The 24,259-nt window shown below is 43.2% G+C and overlaps 1 protein-coding gene across 1 annotated transcript in view; it reads right to left on the bottom strand.

The window, feature by feature from the left end:
- Positions 1–24,259, bottom strand: part of LOC126088457 (immunoglobulin superfamily member 10-like) — a 349,239-nt gene that overhangs the window by 85,878 nt on the left and 239,102 nt on the right. The window lies entirely within an intron of this gene.

Raw genomic sequence — 24,259 nt, 5'->3', positions numbered from 1 at the left:
TAACGACGTATCTCAAACGTAATTACACCCTACATACCAATCGGGTTGGATTCCGAAAGAAAAGGTCATGTTGTTGTTGTTGTTGTTGTTGTGTTCTTCAGTCCCGACACTGGTTTGATGCAGCTCTCCATGCTACTCTATCCTGTGCAAGCTTCTTCATCTCCCAGTATCTACTGCAACCTACATCCTTCTGAATCTGCTTAGTGTATTCATCTCTTGGTCTCCCTCTACGATTTTTACCCTCCACACTGCCCTCCAATGCTAAATTTGTGATCCCTTGATGCCTCAAAACATGTCCTACCAACCGATCCCTTCTTCTAGTCAAGTTGTGCCACAAACTTCTCTTCTCCCCAATCCTATTCAATACCTCCTCATTAGTTACGTCATGTACCCACCTTATCTTCAGCATTCTTCTGTAGCACCACATTTCGAAAGCTTCTATTCTCTTCTTGTCCAAACTAGTTATCGTCCATGTTTCACTTCCATACATGGCTACACTCCATACAAATACTTTCAGAAACGACTTCCTGACACTTAAATCTATACTCGATGTTAACAAATTCCTCTTCTTGAGAAACGCTTTCCTTGCCATTGCCAGTCTACATTTTATATCCTCTCTACTTCGACCATCATCGGTTATTTTACTCCCTAAATAGCAAAACTCCTTTACTACTTTAAGTGTCTCATTTCCTAATCTAATTCCCTCAGCATCACCCGACTTAATTTGACTACATTCCATTATCCTCGTTTTCCTTTTGTTGATGTTCATCTTATATCCTCCTTTCAAGACACTGTCCATTCCATTCAACTGTTCTTCCAAGTCCTTTGCTGGCTCTGACAGAATTACAATGTCATCGGCGAACCTCAAAGTTTTTACTTCTTCTCCATGAATTTTAATACGTACTCCGAATTTTTCTTTTGTTTCCTTTACTGCTTGCTCAATATACAGATTGAATAACATCGGGGAGAGGCTACAACCCTGTCTTACTCCTTTCCCAACCACTGCTTCCCTTTCATGCCCCTCGACTCTTATAATTGCCATCTGGTTTCTGTACAAACTGTAAATAGCCTTTCGCTCCCTGTATTTTACCCATGCCACCTTCAGAATTTGAAAGAGAGTATTCCAGTTAACATTGTCAAAAGCTTTCTCTAAGTCTACAAATGCTAGGAACGTAGGTTTGCCTTTTCTTAATCTTTCTTCTAAGATAAGTCGTAAGGTCAGTATTGCCTCACGTGTTCCAACATTTCTACGGAATCCAAACTGATCTTCCCCGAGGTCGGCTTCTACCAGTTTTTCCATTCGTCTGTAAAGAATTCGCGTTAGTATTTTGCAGCTGTGACTTATTAAACTGATAGTTCGGTAATTTTCACATCTGTCAACACCTGCTTTCTTTGGGATTGGAATTATTATATTCTTCTTGAAGTCTGAGGGTATTTCGCCTGTCTCATACATCGTACTCACCAGATGGTAGAGTTTTGTCATGACTGGCTCTCCCGAGGCCATCAGTAGTTCAAATGGAATGTTGTCTACTCCCGGGGCCTTGTTTCGACTCAGGTCTTTCAGTGCTCTGTCAAACTCTTCACGCAGTATCTTATCTCCCATTTCGTCTTCATCTAAATCCTCTTCCATTTCCATAATATTGTCCTCAAGTACATCGCCCTTGTATAAACCCTCTATATACTCCTTCCACCTTTCTGCCTTCCCTTCTTTGCTTAGAACTGGGTTGCCATCTGAGCTCTTGATATTCATACAAGTGGTTCTCTTCTCTCCAAAGGTCTCTTTAATTTTCCTGTAGGCAGTATCTATCTTACCCCTAGTGAGACAAGGTCATACGAAATGGAATTTGCGCTATTTTTCCCCTATTATGCTGAAAGCATAGATTAAGACAGTGATCAGGTGCAGTATTTCTTGATTTCCGATAAGCATTTGACTCAGTGTCATTCCTATGCTTTTAATCAAAAGATGCATCATACGGATCATTCAACGGAATTTGTGATTAGGCTAAGGAGAAGAAAGCGTGTTTTACTGGACGGAGAGTCATTGATAGATTATCAGGTGTGTCCCTGCCAAGAGGTTTGGGATCCTTGCTGTTCACTGTGAATTTTATGACCTTGCAGACAGTATTATTAGTAATATGAGACTATTCGCGGCAGCTGAAAGGTGTTCCAGAATCGACGACAAAACTTCAGTAAGGGATTCCCCATACAACAAGACGAAAAAATCTATTAAACTCGGGCTCTAAAATACATTCTTTAAGTGTTGAGGGCACATCTTAATATTCGATACTGTGAAACAAATCTACTGCAAGCTCATTGATTTCCATATTTTGGAAGTAGTTAGTATGGACCAAAAGAACAAAAAATTGTCTGGTACAGATTGTCTCTGAAATGCATGCCTTAAGAACGATGACACTGGTCTATCTTCGATACAGTGAAACACATGATTTCTATTGAAAATATGCTCATAGCTCCACGCATTTCAGAGACCAAGTTTGTGGACGGTTTTTCGTTGTTTTGGTCCCCACTATCTCAAACAAAAAAAAAAAAAAAAAAAAAAAAACAGAAAAAAAACACGAAATCGCTGCGCGGGGTAGCCGCGCGGTCAAGGCCTCGGAAGTTCGAGTCTCCTCCTCCCACAGGCATGGGTGTGTGTGTTGTCTTTAACGTCAGTTAATTTAAGTTAGATTAAGTAGTGTGTAAGCTTAGCGACGATGACCTCAGCAGTTTGGTCCCATACGACCTTACCACAAATTTCCAAAGAAATGGAATTGTGAGGACATGCCGCATAGGATAAGCCTCCCACGTTATCTAAGATGAAACATAGCAGAGTTCGTTTCACTGGACGGATTTTTTGGATTCTTCAGTCTTGGTAATGATTTGTTGTGGCCCACCAAGAATTCCACTCCTGTGCCAACCTCTTCATCTCGTAATAGAACTTGCTACCTACGTTTTCAATTATATCCAGGATGTATTCCAGTCTCTCGCTTCCTCTAGAGCTTTTACCTTCTGTAGCTCGCTCTAATATCATGGAAGTCAATCCCTCACGTCTCCGCAGATGTCCTATCGTCCTCTCCTTTCTTCTTGACAGTGTCATCCACATATAACGTTCCTCCAAGTACCTGCGTAGAACCTTAACCGTCCACCTAATCATCGAATTCCGTAATACCACACATCTAGCGCCTCGATTCTCTTCTGTTCCGCTATTCCCAGTCGATATTTCACTACCATACAACGCTGTGCTTCAAATACATATTCTGAGAAATGTATTAATCAAATTGAGGCCTATGTTTAATACTAGTAGGCATCTCCTGGCCATCGATGCCCCTTTCCTCAGTGCTAGCGAGCTTATGAGTTCCTCCTTGCTCCGTCCGTCATTGGTTATTATGCTGCCTAGCTAGCAGGGTTATTTGACTTCATCTACTTTATGACCATCGATCCTGATATTAATTTTGTCGCTATTCTTATTACTGCTGCCTCTCAGTGTTTTCGTCGTGGTTCGATTTACTCCCAGTCCATTACACTGTTCATTCCATTGAGCATACCCTGTAATTCGTCTTCACTTTCACTGGCGATAACAATGTCATCAGCAAATCGTTTGATTGATATCCTTTCACCTTAATTTTTAATTCCACCCCTGTAACTTCCTTTTATCTTAGTCACTGCTGCACTGATGTTTAGATTCAACAGTAGGGGCGAAAGATACTTTCCTTAGGAATCCGATCATTTCGTTCTTCGTCTTCCAATCTTATTAATCCCTCTAGGTTCTTGTATATGTTGTAATTACCTGTCTCTCCCTACAGACTATCCCTGGTTTCAGACATCTTGCACCATTTAACATTGTGAAACCCTTGTACCAGGTCGGCTAATCCTATGAAAATGTCTTGATTTTCGTTACTGTTTCATCCATTACCAACCGTAAGGTCATAATTGCCCGTCTGGAGTACTTCCCTTTCCTAAAACCAAACTGATGATCATATGACACATGCCCAATTTTATTTTCCATTCATCTGTATATTATTCCTGTCAGCAAATTAGATGCAAAAGCTGCTAAGCCCACTTCTCATTTCTTACATAATTCGGAAGTGAGTGGATGATATTTTTCCGAAAGTGAGACAGTATAACGCCAAATTCACATATTCTACGCACCAATGTGGCTATTCCCTTTGTTTCCACTTCCCAGAATGGTTTTTGATATTCTGATGTAATATTATCAATCCCTTCTGTCTTATTTGATCTTAAGTCTCATAAGCTCTTTTAAATTCTGATTTTAATATTGGGTGCAATGTCTTTGAAATCTGTTCCTGTTTCGTCCTCTATCACGTCAGACAAATCTTCAGACTGAAAGAAGCCTTCAGTGTACTCGCTCCATCTATTCGCTCTTAGCTCTGCATTTAACAATGGAATTCCCTTTTAACTCTTAATGCTCCTTCCCATTATTGTAATCTGACCGACTGCTGTTATCATTTATGCAGTGTCAGTAATTCCGACAATCGTTTCTTTTGCCATTTATTCACATTTTACATTCAGCCATTTCGTATTGCCTTCGCTGCACTTACAACTTATTTCATACTTAAGCAACTTATAATTCCGTATCTCTGAATTTCCATGAACATTTTTCTGTGTCCTTCTTAAATCGAATAACCAAAGTATTTCTTTTGTTACCCATCGTTTCTTCGCAGCTACCTTCTTTGTACCTATCGTTTTTTTTTCAGCTTCTGTGACTGTCCTTTATATAGATTTCCATTCATCTTTATTTGTACTCCCTAGTGAGCAACTGCTTCTTACGGTATCTATAGCCTTAGAGACCTTCAGGTGTATCTCTTCATTTCTAAGTGCTTCCGTATCCAACTTATTAACGTATTGATGATTCCTGACTAATCTCTTAAACTTCAGCCTATTTTTCATCACAACTACATTGTGATCTGAGTGAACATCTCCTCCTGGGTATGCCTTACAGTCCAGTATCTGATTCCGAAGTGGAACAATTCTCCCGCTCCGCATCTCTTACACAATTCGGAATTGAGTGGATGACATTTTTCCGAAGGTCAGGCGGTATATCGCCAGAATCGTACATTCTATTCACCAACGTGACTAGTCCTTACATCTTACGATGATGTAACTGAAATCATCCCGTATCTCGACGTTTTTCAAGTACATCTCCTATTCTTACGATTCTTGAAAGGGCATTCGCTATTACTAGCAAAAATTTGTTACACTGTGCTTAGAATATTAGCTGCTGCTAGCTGAAATTTATTACAGAGCTCGATTAGACTTTCTACCCTCTCACTCCTACTACCAAGACCCCATGTTCCTGTAATTTTTTCTTCTAATCTTTCCTCTAGAGCCGAATTACGGTCCCTCATTACTTTTAGATTTTCGTATCCTTTTATGCACTGAGTTACCTGTTCAATATCGTCATCTACTTTCTCTGGTTCTTCGTTTTAAGTTCGAGATGTCGGCATCTACACTTGAACTAATGTTGCTTGCGTTGGTTTGATGTCGATTGTAATGAGCACAGTCCAATAACTGAACTGTTCACAGTAATACACTCTCAGCCCTACCTTCCACTTCATAACTAATCTTACTCCCTCTAGACTACTTTCTGGTACTGTTGATATTACTGTTCACAGTTACACACACTTTGCCCTGTCTTCCTATTCATGACTAATCCTACTCCCGTTCCATAAAAATACGGGAGAACTGGCGGATATCAGTAACTTCCTGCCACGATATTTCGGCGCAGAGTCTTCTGGCCATCTTCAGGTGAATGCCACTGTAGTAGTACTGACGAGTACGCGCTGAGCTCCGCTATTTAAAGCCTTCTGAGGTGACATTGCACATGCGCTGCTCAGCGTGCGCGTTCATAACGGCTCCGTGCGCTGCGCCTCGCGCCCTCCACTGCGAAAGCCTGGCGTATCGGTGTCAGGTCGATTTCCATCTTTATGCAGGTAACTACGTCGACTACGAAGTTTCTCTATAACAGGATTCCAAGCGGAGTTCAGCTGATAACCGCTATCTCGATTGATGAGAGTCTCGTTGTCAGACAATCTTATTTCCAAAGATTCATTGATAATCGAGCTCCAAAAGTTTGATGTATGGGCCAAAATTTTTGTGTCGTTGTAATTCATGGAATGGTCTGTGGAAATACAATGTTCGGCGATTGCGGACTTGGTGGGTTGGAGAAGGCGAGTATGCCGTTGGTGTTCCACAATGCGTTCCTGCACAGTTCGTGTTGTTTGCCCTATATATGATTTGCCGCATTCATACGGAATTTTGTAAACAACACGAACTGTGCAGGAACGCATTGTGGAACACCAACGGCATACTCGCCTTCTCCAACCCACCAAGTCCGCAATCGCCGAACATTGTATTTCCACAGACCATTCCATGAATTACAACGACACAAAAATTTTGGCCCATACATCAAACTTTTTGAGCTCGATTATCAATGAATCTGTGGAAATAAGATTGTCTGACAACAGGACTCTCATCAATCGAGATAGCGGTTATCAGCTGAACTCCGCTTGGAATCCTGTTATAGAGAAACTTCGTAGTCGACGTAGTTACCTGCATAAAGATGGAAATCGACCTGACACCGATACGCCAGGCTTTCGCGGTGGAGGGCGCGAGGCGCAGCGCACGGAGCCGTTATGAACGCGCACGCTGAGCAGCGCATGCGCAATGTCACCTCAGAAGGCTTTAAATAGCGGAGCTCAGCGCGTACTCGCCAGTACTACTACAGTGGCATTCACCTGAAGATGGCCAGAAGACTCTGCGCCGAAATATCGTGGCAGGAAGTTACTGATATCCGGCAGTTCTCCCGTGTTTTTATGGAACAATCAGTACGCCGGGAAAGCTTTAAACATCACAATCCTACTCCCGTTACACCACTTTATACCTATACTCATCCGACCAGAAATATTTGTCTTCTTTCCATCTGACTGACCCCCTATATATATAGAGTGAGGTTTGTATTTCCCTTTTGATATTTTCTAGCCACCCTACCACGTTCAAGCTTCTGTCATTCCACGTCCTGAATCTTAGAAAGCTATGTGTTCGTTAGTTATTCAATATTTTCTCATGGCCACCAGTTCCTTGGCAGTTCCCTCATGGAGATCCAGATGGGGGACTATTCAGGAACCTTTTGTCAAGGGAGAGATCATGATGAAGATCATGGTGACAGTTTTATAATCACAGGCAACATGTGAGTACACATTAGGGGCCCTTAATGCAGTGGTTTCCATTGCTCTCTGCTTCCTCATGCCGTTTATCATTGTTGATTCTTCTGTTTTTGGGGACAGTTTCCCAACTCAGTAGCAACAAACTCCCGTGAACCTCTGTCACTTCTTTCGCTTTCTTAGAAAAGGCCGTTTGTAGTATTAAGGTGACTTCATATTCAGGAAATCTGCGGCCGCCAATGTTGATGATCGTTACTCGAAATTTTAGGCGGGGGGGGGGGGGTGCCTTTCGAACCCGGATCCGAATACGTTCCGATTACTAATAAAAGACGCTACACGTAAATCATGGGTTGTTGTTGTTGTGGTCTTCAGTCCTGAGACTGGTTTGATGCAGCTCTCCATGCTACTCTATCCTGTGCAAGTTTCTTCATCTCCCAGTACCTACTGCAACCTACATCCTTCTGAATCTGCTTAGTGTATTCATCTCTTGGTCTCCCCCTACGATTTTTACCCTCCACGCTGCCCTCCAATATTAAATTGATGATCCCTTGATGCCTCAGAACATGTCCTACCAACCGATCCCTTCTTCTGGTCAAGTTAAGCCACAAACTTCTCTTCTCCCCAATCCTATTCAATACTTCCTCATTAGTTATGTGATCTACCCATCTAATCTTCAGCATTCTTCTGTAGCACCAGATTTCGAAAACTTCTATTCTCTTCTTGTCCAAACTATTTACCGTCCATGTTTCACTTCCATACATGGCTACATTCCATACAAATACTTTCAGAAATGACTTCCTGACACTTAAAGCTATACTCGATGTTAACAAATTTCTCTTCTTCAGAAACGCTTTCCTTGCCATTGCCAGTGTACATTTTATATCCTCTCTACTTCGACCATCATCAGTTATTTTGCTCCCCAAATAGCAAAACTCCTTTACTACTTTAAGTGTCTCATTTCCTAATCTAATTCCCTCAGCATCACCCGACTTAATTCGACTACATTCCATTATCCTAGTTTTGCTTTTGTTGATGTTAATCTTATATCCTCCTTTCAAGACACTGTCCATTCCGTTCAACTGCTCTTCCAGGTCCTTTGCTGTCTCTGACAGAATTACAATGTCATCGGCAAACCTCAAGGTTTTTATTTCTTCTCCATGGATTTTAATACCTACTCCGAATTTTTCTTTTGTTTCCTCTACTGCTTGCTCAATATACAGATTGAATAACATCGGGGAGAGGCTACAAACCTGTCTCACTCCCTTCCCAACCACTGCTTCCCTTTCATGTCCCTCGACTCTTATAACTGCCATCTGGTTTCTGTACAAATTGTAAATAGCCTTTCGCTCCCTGTATTTTACCCCTGCCACCTTTAGAATTTGAAAGAGAGTGTTCCAGTCAACATTGTCAAAAGCTTTCTCTAAGTCTACAAATGCTAGAAACGTAGGTTTGCCTTTCCTTAATCTTTCTTCTAAGATAAGTCTTAAGGTCAGTATTGCCTCACGTGTTCCAGTATTTCTACGGAATCCAAACTGATCTTCCCCGAGGTCGGCTTCTACTAGTTTTTCCATTCGTCTGTAAAGAATTCGTGTTAGTATTTTGCAGCTGTGGCTTATTAAACTGATTGTTCGGTAATTTTCACATCTGTCAACGTCTGCTTTCTTGGGATTGGAATTATTATATTCTTCTTGATGTCTGAGGGTATTTCGCCAGTTTCATACATCTTGCTCACCAGATGGTAGAGTTTTGTCAGGACTGGCTCTCCCAAGACCGTCAGTAGTTCCAATGGAATGTTGTCTACTCCGGGGGCCTTGTTTCGACTCAGGTCTTTCACTGCTCTGTCAAACTCTTCACGCAGTATCGTATCTCCCATTTCATCTTCATCTACATCCTCATCAATTCAATATTTCTTCTGTTACCCAAGGATTTCTACTAGCCCTCGTCTTTTTACCTACTTGATCCTCTGCTGCCTTCACTACTTCATCCCTCAAAGCTACCCATTCTTCTTCTACTGTATTTCTTTCCCCCATTCCTGTCAATTGTTCCCTTATGCTCTCCCTAAAACTCTGTACAACCTCAGGTTCTTTCAGTTTATCCAGGTCCCATCTCCTTAAATTCCCACCTTTTTGCAGTTTCTTCAGTTTTAATCTACAGGTCATAACCAATAGATTGTGGTCAGAGTCCACATCTGCCCCTGGAAATGTCTTACAATTTAAAACCTGGTTCCTAAATCTCTGTCTTACCATTATATAATCTATCTGATACCTTTTAGTATCTCCAGGGTTCTTCCATGTATACAACCTTCTATCATGATTCTTAAACCAAGTGTTAGCTATAATTAAGTTGTGCTCTGTGCAAAATTCTACCAGGCGGCTTCCTCTTTCATTTCTTAGCCCCAATCCATATTCACCTACTACGTTTCCTTCTCTCCCTTTTCCTATACTCGAATTCCAGTCACCCATGACTATTAAATTTTCGTCTCCCTTCACTATCTGAATAATTTCTTTTATATCATCATACATTTCTTCAATTTCTTCGTCATCTGCAGAGCTAGTTGGCATATAAACTTGTACTACTGTAGTAGGCGTGGGCTTCGTGTCTATCTTGGCCACAATAATGCGTTCACTATGCTGTTTGTAGTAGCTTACCAGCATTCCTATTTTCCTATTCATTATTAAACCTACTCCTGCATTACCCCTATTTGACTTTGTGTTTATAACCCTGTAGTCATCTGACCAGAAGTCTTGTTCCTCCTGCCACCGAACTTCACTAATTCCCAATATATCTAACTTTAACCTATCCATTTCCCTTTTTAAATTTTCTAACCTACCTGCCCGATTAAGGGATCTGACATTCCACGCTCCGATCCGTAGGATGCCAGTTTTCTTTCTTCTGATAACGACATCCTCTTGAGTAGTCCCCGCCCGGAGATCTCAATGGGGGACTATTTTACCTCCGGAATATTTTACCCAAGAGGACGCCATCATCATTTAATCATACAGTAAAGCTGCATGCCCTCGGGAAAAATTACGTCCGTAGTTTCCCCTTGCTTTCAGCCGTTCGCAGTACCAGCACAGCAATGCCGTTTTGGTTATTGTTACAAGGCCAGATCAGTCAATCATCCAGACTGTTGCCCTTGCAACTACTGAAAAGGCTGCTGCCCCTCTTCAGGAACCACACGTTTGTCTGGCCTCTCAACAGATACACCTCCGTTGTGGTTGTACCTACGGTACGGCCATCTGTATCGCTGAGGCACCCAAGCCTCCCCACCAACGGCAAGGTCCATGGTTCATGATCATGGGTGAAGTACCATAAAATTGGAAACGGTGTAAGAAGCAGGTTTCGAACAAAACAATCATGCGATCCATCCTAGAATATTTTTCAAATGCGTAAGACACTTAGCGGTAGGTATAACAAGGAAAACTGAACGTATACAAAAAAGTAGATTACGGATGTCACAGCTTTATTTGACGCATGGGAGAGTGACACAGAGATGCTGAAGAAAATAATTTGGGAGGCGCATGAAGACAGACATGAACTACCCCGCAAAAGTCCAAGAACCTACTTTAAGAGTTGAATCTAGGAATATACTGCAGACACTCACGTATTGCTGCCGCAGATTTCGCGAAGGCAGGTAACAATGACTTCCCTGCGCGGGGCCACTAGAAATCGAACATTATTTCCATCCACTTCTTGAATATGTCCTCCACAGTTGGGGACGAACCCACTGGATTAACGAAAAAACTCTTTAGACCACGGATGTGGAAAACTGGCTAAGAACTAGATGCAGGATGACCGGCTCACGAGCCGACCAGGCGGATTAGATACAAGTAACGGAGTAGTTCAAACAATCATCCTGCCCGTCGTCTGTACGAGAATGGGATGGGAAGACAGCGTAACTGCTGAGTGGGAAATACCCTCTGCCATGTACTGGAACCCTACCCGCTTGACCCTCGCGTGTCTACGATGTGCGAGAGGGGCAGAGAGGGAAAAGGAGGATGAATTATTCTGCTTGCTGGCACTGCCGCATGCGAGCTTTCTCGCAGCCACGCAGATTTCACACGCCTGCATTTACTTGCTCATAGGGTGCGAATTTACTGCGCACGCATGCATATAACAGATCGCTTAAGACCACAAGTGGGAGAAATTTATGCGGATAACGATACAAATATTAATTACGATTCGTTATACGTGGATAATAGGTATAGTTAGAAACATTATTCACAAATGAAACACTTCTTCGTAATATGTCAATAAAAGATGCCATGAATAATAGGCAAATATGTAATTCAATATCATTTATTGTTCCAGTTCAGTCACTTAAAAAACGAATGTACCTTCTGCATGTTTAAAATTAGTTTTCAAAGCAACTCTTCTTTTCAAAAATCCCATCAGAAACTGTACATTTTTCGAAAATTTTCCGTTATACGACCTACCTCCTGAATTCGTCGCTGTTTCTTGATAACGATGTGTGACTTTCAACTCAGAATCTTCTTCAGGAAAAGCTAAGAAACCATCATTTTCGCTGTAGTAGTGGGAAATTAGTGAATCCGCGTTAGCTCCACCTCTCAAATCACATTCCAAATTAAGTCTTCTTTTAAAATCATATTATCATTTGAAACTCGTGAGCTGATTTCTTATAATTTCTTTGGCTGTTATATGTCTGCTATTCGTTGGTCATAGACAGCAATACATGTGACCCAGTTGCTTTTAAATCGTAGGTAAAACACTGCTCCAATAACTGTAGATGATGTAGAAAGGTGACCAACTGCTTCCATTTATCTCCTGATACCTTCGCAATACAAAATTTGACAACGTCCTGCAGTATTATTAACGTGCATGTACTCAAAGTTGACAGTGTCCTGTTTCTTTTTTTTATTTTTTTCCTTATTGAATTTCGATACTCCGAAGAGGGGAGAGGGGGGCAGGCTAGCAGCAGCGTAATACGCCGCTCTGCAGCCGACAGATAAAGTTAAAAAACATAATGAGGAGACATAACAATAAAAAGAGATGTTAAAAAGGTGACTTTTTAAAACAGGTACATAGAGAAAAAGTTATGAAGAAAACACAAAGAACAAAAAGGTCAGTGGTGCTGATCAAAAACACATAGGAAATAGTCACAACTGAAAAACATGGCCACAGTTTGGTTTTGTCTGCAGCACTTTGAGAAGGGGACACACAACACTGAACACTCACGGAAAACACTGCACTATAAGGAGAAAAGGCATATGGGTATGGGTAAGGGGGAAGACCCTGACAGACGATGGGATTTGGAAAGTGGGGGAGCTGATGGAGGATGAGGGCACAGAAAAAGTGGGAGAGCAGGGCGGACACGAGATAGGAGTAGGGAAGTCAGTGAAGGGGAAATAAAATGGACTCTGTTGAAGAGAATGGAGTCAAGGAGTGGGTAGGTGGAGAGAAAGCAGGATGGAAGGGGAGAGAGGGAGCCCAGGAAAGGGACAGTCAGGAAGGGGGAGCTGAGGATCAGAACTGAGAGGAGGGATAAATGGAGGAAGAGAGGTCATCATCCAGGAGGGGTAGTTGATGGAAGCCACCTCAGGGAAGGAGATGAAGGGTGTATAGGTGGTGGAGGGTAGGGGGGACACAATGGTGAAGGTGTAGCAGTGGGTGGGGATTGGAGAGGAGAGGAGCAACCAGCGGATGAGGGGGATCAAGTTGGTGGAAGGTCAAAAGGATGTGGACATGTTCAAGGAAAAGGATCATATCAGAGAAAGGATTCAGGTCATAGAGGATTCGCATGTGGGATGGGAAGCATATATGGCAGAGGCAGAGAGCATGTCAGTCGAGGATCTGGAGGGACATAGAATTTTTTTTTTGGAGGGGGGGGGGGGCGGATGTCCAGGCAGGCCTGACGTTACAGAGGATGGGACATTATGGATTTGTAGGTGTGGAGGATGGTAGAAGGGTGCAATCCCCAAGTCCAGCCAGATAGGAGTTTAAGGAGATGGACACAGTTGTGGGCTTTGTATTGGATAGAGCGGAGACAAGGGATCCAGGTGAGGTGACAGTCAATGGTGAGTCCAAGGTAGATGAGGGTAGGGGAGAGAAGGACAGGTCGAGTGCGGATGGTAAGGAAAATATCAAGGAGCCAGAAGGAGTGAGTGGTACTACCTACAATGAAAGCCTGCGTCTTGGAAGGATTGATTTTGATAAACCACTTTTTACACCATGTGACAAAAGGGTCAAGGTGATTCTCCAGTTGCCACCATTGGAGGGTAGGAACGAGGGCAAAGGCGAGGGCAAAGGAAGGTGATGCCATCGGCATACTGCAGGAGATGAGCTGGAGGTGGTGGTTGGGGCATATCTGCTGTAGAGTAGGTAGACGAGAGGGGAGAGGACAGAGCCCTGGGACACACCAGCAGAGGGGTAGAGCGTGCGGGAATCGGCGTTATGGAAGGTAACGTGGGAGGAGCGATGGGAGAGGAAGGAGGCAATCAGATGGACGTAGCTGTTGGGAAGGGTGTGGGTCTGTATTGAAACAGGAGACTGGGATGCCATACTTGGTTATGGGCCTTTCGAGGTCTATGGAGACAAAAAGGGCGGAGTGATGGGAGAGTAGATGAATGGGGAGTAGGAGTTGGTCATCAGCAGAGAAGGAAGGTCGAAAGCCACATCGGATGTTGGGGAGAAGGTGGTGTCAGTGGAGGTGGATATGGATAGACTGGGTAAGGATGGATTCCAAGAGCTCGCTGAACGAAGAGGTGAGACATATAGGGTGACAGGAAGAGGCATCAGATTGAGGCTTGTTGGGTTTGAAGATCATCAGGATGTGGGAGGTTTTCCACAGGTCAGGATAGAAGCCACTGTCTAGGATTACGGTGTAGAGGGCGGCAAGGACTGCAGGCAAGGAGAGAGTGCAGTGTTTGAGATGGCGGTAGGTACAATGACCTGCAGTATTATTAACATTTAAGTACACAAAGCCAGCCTTCTTCCGAACTCCATAGATGCATGTTGGATCGAAAAACTGTTCATCTACATCTACATCTACATCTACATTTATACTCCGCAAGCCACCCAACGGTGTGTGGCGGAGGGCACTTTACATGCCACTGTCATTACCTCCCTTTCCTGTTCCAGTCGCGTATGGTTCGCGGGAAGAACGACTGTCTGAAAGCCTCTGTGCGCGCTCTAATCTCTCTAATTTTACATTCGTGATCTCCTCGGGAGGTATAAGTAGGGGGAAGCAATATATTCGATACCTCATCCAGAAACGCACCCTCTCGAAACCTTGCGAGCAAGCTACACCGCGAAGCAGAGCGCCTCTCTTGCAGAGTCCGCCACTTGAGTTTGTTAAACATCTCCGTAACGCTATCACGGTTACCAAATAACCCTGTGACGAAACGCGCCGCTCTTCTTTGAATCTTCTCTATCTCCTCCGTCAACCCGATCTGGTACGGATCCCACACTGATGAGCAATACTCAAGTATAGGTCGCACGAGTGTTTTGTAAGCCACCTCCTTTGTTGATGGACTACATTTTCTAAGGACTCTCCCAATGAATCTCAACCTGGTACTCGCCTTACCAACAATTAATTTTATATGATCATTCCACTTCAAATCGTTCCGCACGCATACTCCCAGATATTTTACAGAAGTAACTGCTACCAGTGTTTGTTCCGCTATCATATAATCATACAATAAAGGATCCTTCTTTCTATGTATCCGCAATACATTACATTTGTCTATGTTAAGGGTCAGTTGCCACTCCCTGCACCAAGTGCCTATCCGCTGCAGATCTTCCTGCATTTCGCTACAATTTTCTAATGCTGCAACTTCTCTGTATACTACAGCATCATCCGCGAAAAGCCGCATGGAACTTCCGACACTATCTACTAGGTCATTTATATATATTGTGAAAAGCAATGGTCCCATAACACTCCCCTGTGGCACACCAGAAGTTACTTTAACGTCTGTAGACGTCTCTCCGTTGATAACAACATGCTGCGTTCTGTTTGCTAAAAACTCTGTTCCGTAATCTAACAGCATGCTTGTTTAAAGTTAATTCTGGAGTTACGAATTTTCTTCCCGAATTTATCTGCTGCGCTGTCCCCTTGTATACCAAAGATAATATAACTATTTTATGCGCACCCATTTTCGTAAATAAGCCGCGTGATTTGTGCTTCAAAGCAGACAACTGCCGCTGGAGCATGCTGTGGTCTCGAAGAACGTTTTGGAGCACATTCCGTGAGATGTAGCAGATCCTTTCAGAACAAACGTTTTGCATTCCTCGCGATGCGAAATAAATCCCATGTGAGGATGGCTTTCGAATGCCAACTTCGAGTGTGCTGTGTTCGATGTGCTGCTGAATTCTCCAAAACAGTGCGGCATCTGCACACATGTGCCTCAACGTGGTATACGCAATTGCAGCACACTCAGGCTCAAGTTGTTAGGTGGGTGTGAGTAAAATTCCCATGATAACAATATTAAAACGTATCTTTCCAACTTTTTCCAGATGCTAGTCATGTTGTTCAGTCTGTAGTCTCCTCACATAAAAGTAATGTCAATGAACAATTTATATGGAAAAGAGGAAAGTACTATGCCCACTCAATAAGGCTTATAGAAGTTCCATTACAAACAGTGTGATACAAATTTACAACAGTTCACCGCACAAGATAAAATCTATTTCATCGTTCCCACATTTTGCTAAAAACCTTAGGTCACTGTCACTAGATCATTGCTAGTATTCAGAAGCAGAATCTTTACAACAGGTGAAATACAAAATAGGAAAAAGGAAAGTGCAAATGTTATATACCTATCCTCTAGATGAACACAATCGATCAGAATCACTCCTCAGAAAGAGCGCTCATATATTTGCATAACATCAAGTCTTTTAAAATATATTTCTATCAAAGTAATAAAAGAGTATCAGAAAGTGTTACATAAAGGCGAGGTTGTAAAAGAAATATTTGGATCCAGTGAGACGAGAACTAGCAAAACAGCAGTTGTTATCTTTCAGTTCTGCAGCTTCAATCACTCCACTACCCTGATCATGATTTTTTTTGCGACCACCCTTTTCGCGTTACAATCTCCTGAAAGCCTTAATCGTATATACAATGAGGTTAATTAAATACGCACATACATAGACGATGGTAGTTTCGTGTGCATAAGGGAGAAAACGACAGTGCTCTGGAAGAGCTGTTATTTGTACTGAGGTGATTCATATGAAAAGGTTTCGAGGGTGATCATGGCAGCGTAATTGGAATTAACAGACTTTGAACAAGGAATGGCCACATGAGAACCATTCTATTTCGGAAATCGTTAGAGAGTTCAATATTCCGAGATCCAGGCAACCCAGTGTGCCGAGAATACCAAATTTCAGGCATTACTTCTCACCATGGACAGCACAATGAAGCACAATGACTAACAGACCAATCACAACCGAGAGCAGTGCCGCTGTATAGAGTTCACAGTGCTAACAGACTAGCAGCACTGAATGAGATAACTACAGAAATCGATGTGGAACTTGATGGACGTATCCAGCAGGGCAGAGGATCACAATTTTGAGTTAATGGGATATGTCGGTAGACCACCACTGTGACTGTCTTTGCTATCAGCCCGACATCACCTGCAGTGCCTGTCCTGGACTCACGACCATATCGGTGGTAGGGGGACTAGGCCGATGCCAACCACTGACGTCATCAAAGATGGCGGTTGTGACCTCAGCTGATGACGAGAGTACCGTTACACAAGATGGCGGCCGTTACGTCAGGTGATGACGCAAGTACCATTATCCAAGATGGCGGCCGGACATCAGCTGAAGACGCAAGTTCAGTTATCCAAGATGGCGGCCTGTAACATGGCAAACAGCGCCTGACATGTTACTAGATAGCGGTTGTGACGTCAGCTGATATTGGGAGTACCGTTATCCAAGATGGCGACGTTTGGTGGGCAAGTGCAATGGCTCCCTGCCCCGCAACCCCTTGAGGAAAGTTTGAATTTTGGAGGGAAGTTGAATTATGTGCATCTATAGGTCCCCTTCCTCCTTTTTCCGAGTCTTTTGCAATCCAGTGCGTCATCCTCTTATGTAATGGAGGGGGGGGGGGATTTTAGAATTTTGGACGGAATTTTGCTCTAAGAGCTTACTCCTGCAGCTGACGGGAGTTAGTATGGTGTTGCCCCACCATGGGCTGGTCGTAATGTTATTTAGTTCGAATATAGTTAGTTTACATTTGTATAAATTTGATTAAATTTATTATCTACATGCAGCATTATTGGATCAGTATGGTGTTACCACTACAGGAGCCTGAGATATCAGTTGTTGGTGTGGAAGGAACGTGAGAAAATGTTAGTGCCAAACAGGGGGAGTTTTAATAGCTGTTTTACATGCACACATTCAGCCAAGGTGTGCATCCATAGCTCACTGCATGAAGAATGTAAGCGAGCATTAATGCTTGAACATTTGAAGAGGATGAACACAGTCCTGCAAATAAATGATTTACATAACGACAATGAATGGAAACACCTGTGTCAGCTCACACCACACATGAGACGGCTGCCTCCGATCCACTAGACCAAAGAACTGACATAGCTCTCGAGTTCAACACTAGAGGGCGCAGTGATAAGTCACGCGACCGTGCAGTTCAGTCCATAGGAGCACAGAATCATGATGATACCACATGTTTCCCCAGCTGCACGTGTGCCCCAGCCACCTCATCCCCCTCCCCCCCCCCCCTCCCTGGCGTTCCGAATGGGAAAATTGGCTGGAAAAGGAATCGGCCTGTTCTAAGCTGCCGAAGTGAGAAAGACGTGCACTTTATTTATTTTTGAACAATATTTAGGGTTGGATTTTATGTAGTTTATTTATTATTCTGTTACAAAACACTCAACCTGATGTCCAAGGGGTGACAATATACAGCTTACAGGCGCGGAAACTGCTTGTAAATAATACAGCACACTTACGTGCAGAGGAGCAAACATCTCGTAAATTACCGCAATAATACAGTACACAGCATATAAATGTGACAGTTACTCATAGATCACCGAAATAATGCATGCAGAAATGCTCACAATGCTTAAACACCCGAAAATAATGCAGTGCACAAACTCTTAGTACACGAAAAAACGCAGCTTATCAGTTACTCAAACCTTGATTCTACAGGATGGCAAGCCTAAGTGCACCCACTAACACATGGATACCGTCCAGATGCGGGGGAGGAAGGATAAGTTAGTGTACTTTATTTATTTAGGTTAGGAAACTGACTCAAGTATCTACCAAAATTACAAAATTAATGGCAAAGATCTGTATTAATTAATGAACTGTATACACAGCACTGCACAAAAATGGCTTAAAGTTGCTAAAACTAACGATACCAGACAACTGCTCTTACTCTGCTGCGAAAAATTTAGCAAAACCACTCGAAACTGAAACCAATATCGAACCTAATTACGTAATTAATCACAAAGATAGGTCGCAATTACACAACTATATGCATAGTGCTGCATAAGGACAGCCTAAAATCACAGTATAGCACAAAATCTGACAATATCATCCAACTGGTATTACCCTGCTGGGAAAAAAATCTCGCAATACCACTCAAAACTGACGGAAATATCGATCTTAATTATGTAATTGATCACAAATGTTGGACATAATTACACAACTATATGCATAGCGCTGTACAAGGACAGCCTAAAATCGCAATATACCGCAAAAACTGACGATACTATAAAACTGCTGTTAGCGTGCTAGGAAAAAGATCTTGCAATATCACTCGAAACATAGGCAAATATCTACCCTAATTATGTAATTAACCACAAACATCGGATAAATCACACAATTATATGCATAGCGCTACACAAGGACGACAATACTCCACAAAAACTGACAGTACCTTACAACTGGGGTTATCCCACTGGGAAAAAAAGTCTCGCAATACCACTCCAAACCTGCGACAGAAACACTCAAAATCTACCCTACACCTACGAGCTAGGGGGAAAATGGCTGGGGTGTAAGGTACAATCTTTATTCTTTTTGCACTAGATGCTGATGTTGGACAGAGAGGAGTTTAACAAAAGTGTATTACCTGCAAGCATACAGCATCCATCGCTGATTGACGTCAGAGCTCACTACAGACACACACTAAAATTCACCCTATGGCCCCGCTAACCAAAGCCAATATACGCTATCACAGCTGATGGAAAAAAATTGGTCACAGTTATAATTACACTTCGAAATTGTTATTAAAAAACCAGCATTTGTTACGAACAGGTCATTATTCAGTACAAGAGCTGGAGAAAATCGTCGCCCTAAACCACTGCAGTCGAACTTGCTTTCGTTTCAGTGTACTATCACAAACTGCCCACAATCAAGCTACGGCGTGGAAGGACGGAAGGAGCTACTACAACAGCAGCCTCGTGGTATGTGCTGGCCTTCGCCAACACAAAGCTGGTATAGTTAACTAGGACATAAAAGAGTGGCTTCCCAGACGCATGTTGGCCGTCTAAAGTATAGTGGGGCAGCTGCCCCCAATGTCTAGCCGGCGCCACAGACTAGAGAGGCCCCCATCGCCTCTCGTTCTGGGATGGAAAACACTTTTGTCTAACACCATGAAGGACACTCTAGCAGGTGCAGGGGCAGAACTGTGGTCTATTAGGAAGCTGGCCCGGCGGTCAGCACTCGATTATTTAACATAAACTCGACTCCTGTATCCATCATTTTCATTTGCAGCTCCTTGTATTGGCCGTGTTTGCAGTTAAAATTGTTGGATGTGAGGTCCGCCAGTTATGCAAACCACCGTTTTTCTCAGTACCCAAACATGTTTCGGCACCACTATGCCATCATTAGTGGGTTTTCGTTTTTATTTATTCTGCAATCAAACATTTTTTTAAATGATTGTAAATTATGTGCATTGTTGTTTGAATTAAAAATCAGTTAACAAAAATGTTCACATTGCAGAGTAATTAAAAATAAAAACGCACTGATGATGGCACACTGATGCAGTGCTATTAATATTCCAATGTAAGAAATCTACTTCAAGCACATGACATACATCCTTCCTCCCTGTGTCTCTACGATAAACTATGGTCTCTAACCATAAAAAGAAAGAAACTACTTCATTCAAACATTGGATCAGTGTGATATAAGCGCAATATAGCACCTCAGAGGTATAGCTTCCACTGTTCATATCCGATCACGGTTCAGAAATTATGCTATGCCCACATCAGTCCTATATAAAATGATCATTAGTAACAAAGAAACAGATAAATGCCTAGGAGCAGCGTCCGACATGTAAAATTACGAGTAATTCTGCCACTAACTCTGTAAACAGCACATGTATACGCATGGATTGCAGTGCCTCACAAACACCTATCACTAACTTAGAATCATCTCAGTTATGAAGCTGAAGTCTTGATTCTACATCCAAGATGCAACACTCTAAATCAAATACAGAACACATAGTTGTATACGAGTAGAACACAGGCTATGTCACACGACTGATGCATCCTGGCTTAACAATGAAAAATTGACCTGCAGCAACTTCTCTGTCTCTATAATGCATCAGTCTAGCATTAAATCGTACCTCGTTACAGGTCCATCTCACTTGATCACCCCGTCCATCCTCTGTTATCCTTTAACGCAGCGGGTCGTTATCCTAAAGTAAGTCATTGACAAGATGTGCAAAGTGGGGGAGTGAATTGTCGTCCAAGAAGACGAATTGCCACGCATATATCCTGCCCATATGGTTGCACTATCAGTCGGAGGATGGCATTCACGTATCGTACAGCCATTAAGGCACCTTCAATGATCACCAGCGACATACATCACCCCACACAAAACCACCCCAAAACAGCAGGGAACCTCCATCTTGCTGCACTCGCTGGACAGTGTGTCTAAGGTGTTCAGCCTGAATGGGTTGCCTCCAAACGCGTCTCTGTTGATTGTCTGTTTGAAGTCATATGCGCCATCATAGGTGACGAGAACGTGATGCAAGTTCTGAGCGGTCCATTTGGCATGTTGTTGGGTCCATCTGTACAGCGCTGCATGATGGCGTAGTTACAAAGATGGCCCTCGCCATGGACCTCAGAAGTGAAGATGCGAATCATGCAGCCTATTGTGCACAATTAGAGTTGTAACACGACGTCCTGTGGCTGCACTAAAAGCATTATTCAACATGATGGGGTTGCTCTCAGTGTTCCTCAGAGCCATAATCTGTAGGTAGCGGTCATCCACTGCAGTAGTAGCCCTTGGGTGGCCTGAACGAGGCATGTCATCGACAGTTCCTATCTCTCTGTCTCTCCTCCAAGTCCAAACAACATCCCTTTGGTTCACCCTGAGACACCTGGTCACTACCCTTTTTGAGAGCCCTTCCTGGCGCCAGGGAACAACAGAGCCATGTACTTCCTTCCTTGTGGAATGACTGGAACTGATTGGCTGTCAGACTCCCTCTGTCTAATAGGCGCTGCCGATTCAGAGTTGTTTACATCTTTGGGTAGGTTGAGTGACGACTGAGAATAGTCAAAGGGACTGTATCCACAGTCAACGCCTATGTACAGGAGGTCTGGGAACCGGGATGAGGCAAAACTTTTTTGAAGTGTGTAGTACAGCTGCCAACACCTAGCCCAAATGCACTGAACGGGAGGTGTAGTATAGCTGTGTACAAGATAGTATCCAGTCGCCTCCAACTTACACATTCCTTATTTGTAGAGCGTTTGCTCTATTTTCTTTATGTCTGCGTACATACATGTGTTATGAATGGCTCCCACGACTCACAGTAGACCCATGTTAGCACTTGAGTGTAGGTCCAATGTGCACTATATCCAGAGACATGTTGAGATGCGAATCCAGACTATGCCGAGCACGGGATAGGGTTTGATGGTTGATCCGCCATGCATAATGTATGGAGCAGTGTTGCAATTCAAGTCAACAATATACCAGACCCGAGGTAGCATTCGACTGTTGATCTCCTGTGCACTATATATGTCTGGACCAATGTTTGCAGGAGGATCCACCAAACGTCACATCTGGGTTAGGGCTCACAGGTGGACCAGTCATGAATTACGTCTGAACACGTGTTCTATGTTCGAAGATTGGTTGACCAGTGGGGGAATGGGTCCTGGGAGCTGTCCGCAACACATGCATATACACAGGCATACAGAAAAGAGAGCAAACGCTCTCCAATTGAGGAATATGTGGGGTGAAGGCGACTGTATGCAGTCAAGTAGAGTGCTATACTATGCCTCCTGATCAGTGCATTTGGGCTAGTTGTTGGCATCTGTACTACATTTAGACACAATTTTAGAACACAGATCGAGTAGTTATTTCATTATTTCCTGGATATAAATGACATCATATCGATAGAATAGAGAAAAGTGATGGGGGAATACGTATAAATGAACGGATATACAGTGAAATGAGGGGAAATTCAGGCAATATGTGCGTATCTTTTGGTTGGCGCAGAATGCTTTGTACATGGGAACAAGTATGCAACAGCAAGGGTAGTAGTAGTAGCAGTAGTAGTATAGGGTTTTTGGGCGCACAGCAGCAAGAGAAATCCGAGAAAACGTCTACATGGAAGCGAAGGGAATTAGGCTAGCAGTCACTTTTTATTCCATCGAGGCAGTATTTTACTGTACATCTACTGAGGTAACAGTGATTCACGCGAGTTGACTACTGTATTTGACGCTTTTGAGCAAGACAGAGAGCCATCTGCATCTAAACTTACATACTCGTACATCTGCATTATCGGATAACAGAGAATGAACGGCGTGATCGAGAGAGATGGAGCTATGACGAGGAAGCATTTAATGGTAGACTGATGATGCATTCTACAGACAGAGAAGTTGCTGCAGGTCAATTTTGTCGCTGTTCTGTCAATATGCATAAGTCACGTGACATGGCCTGCGTTCGACTCGTATACAAGCACGTGTTCTCTTTTGTGATTTAGAGCACTCTCTACCTGCGACCGTTAATGGCAAACCTGTCGGTCAAGAGAGGACTTCCATCTCGTGTGTGATGAAACGTGACACAATCCTCTAAATGAACTATGATTTATGTGATGTACTACATCCCTCTGTAGCATCTTGGGTGTAAAATCGAGACTTCAGCTTCATAACTAAGCTGATTATAAGTGGCGATAGATATTTGTGAGGCACTGCAATCCTCGTGCATGCATTTGCCTGACTGATGTGCTCTTTACAGAGTTAGTGGCGTGATGACATGTAATTTCACAGGTTGGATGCTGCTGCTATGCGTCTGTCTGTTTCCTTGTAAGAGGTATTCCCTGTTACTGACGATCATTTTATGTAGGACTGATGCAGGCATCGTATAGTTTCTGAACCATGACTGGATCTGAACAGTGGATGGTATACATCTGTGGGAATTTATATTGTGCTCATATAACACAGAGACGCTTCAGTCTGGAACCGCGCTACCGCTACGGTCGCTGGTTCGAATCCTGCCTCGGGCATAGATGTGTGTGATGTCCTTAGGTTAGTTAGGTTTATGTACACTACTGGCCATTAAAATTTGCTACACCAAGAAGAAATGCAGATAATAAAAGGGTATTCATTGGACAAATATATTATACTAGGACTGACATGTGATTACATTTTCACGCAATTTGGGTGAATAGATCATAAGAAATCAGTACCCAGAAAAACCACCTCTGGCCGCAATAACGGCCTAGATACGCCTGTGCATTGAGTCAAACTGAGCTTGGATGGCGTGTACAGGTACAGCTGCCTATGCACCTTCAACACGATACCACAGTTCATCATGAGTAGTGGCTGGTGTATCGTGACGAGCCAGTTGCTCGGCCATCACTGACCAGACGTTTTCAGTTGTTGAGAGATCTGGAGAATGTGCTGCCCAGGGAAGCAGTCGAACATTTTCTGTATCCAGAAAGGCCCGTACAGGACCTGCAAAATGCGGTCGTGCATTAATCCTGCTGAAATGTAGGATTTTGCAGGGATCAAATGAAGGGTAGAGCCACGGGTCGTTACACAACTCAAATGTAACGTCCACTATTCAAAGTGCGGTCAAAGCGAACAAGAGGTGACCGAGAAGTGTAACCAATGGCACCTCATACCATCACGCCGGGTGATACGCCAGCATGGTGATGA

Source organism: Schistocerca cancellata, chromosome 6 (genome assembly GCF_023864275.1).
Source record: "Schistocerca cancellata isolate TAMUIC-IGC-003103 chromosome 6, iqSchCanc2.1, whole genome shotgun sequence".
NCBI classification, from domain to species: Eukaryota; Metazoa; Arthropoda; class Insecta; order Orthoptera; family Acrididae; genus Schistocerca; species Schistocerca cancellata.
Note: the sequence above shows the minus strand (reverse complement) of the source record. Positions and strands in the feature narration are given on the sequence as shown.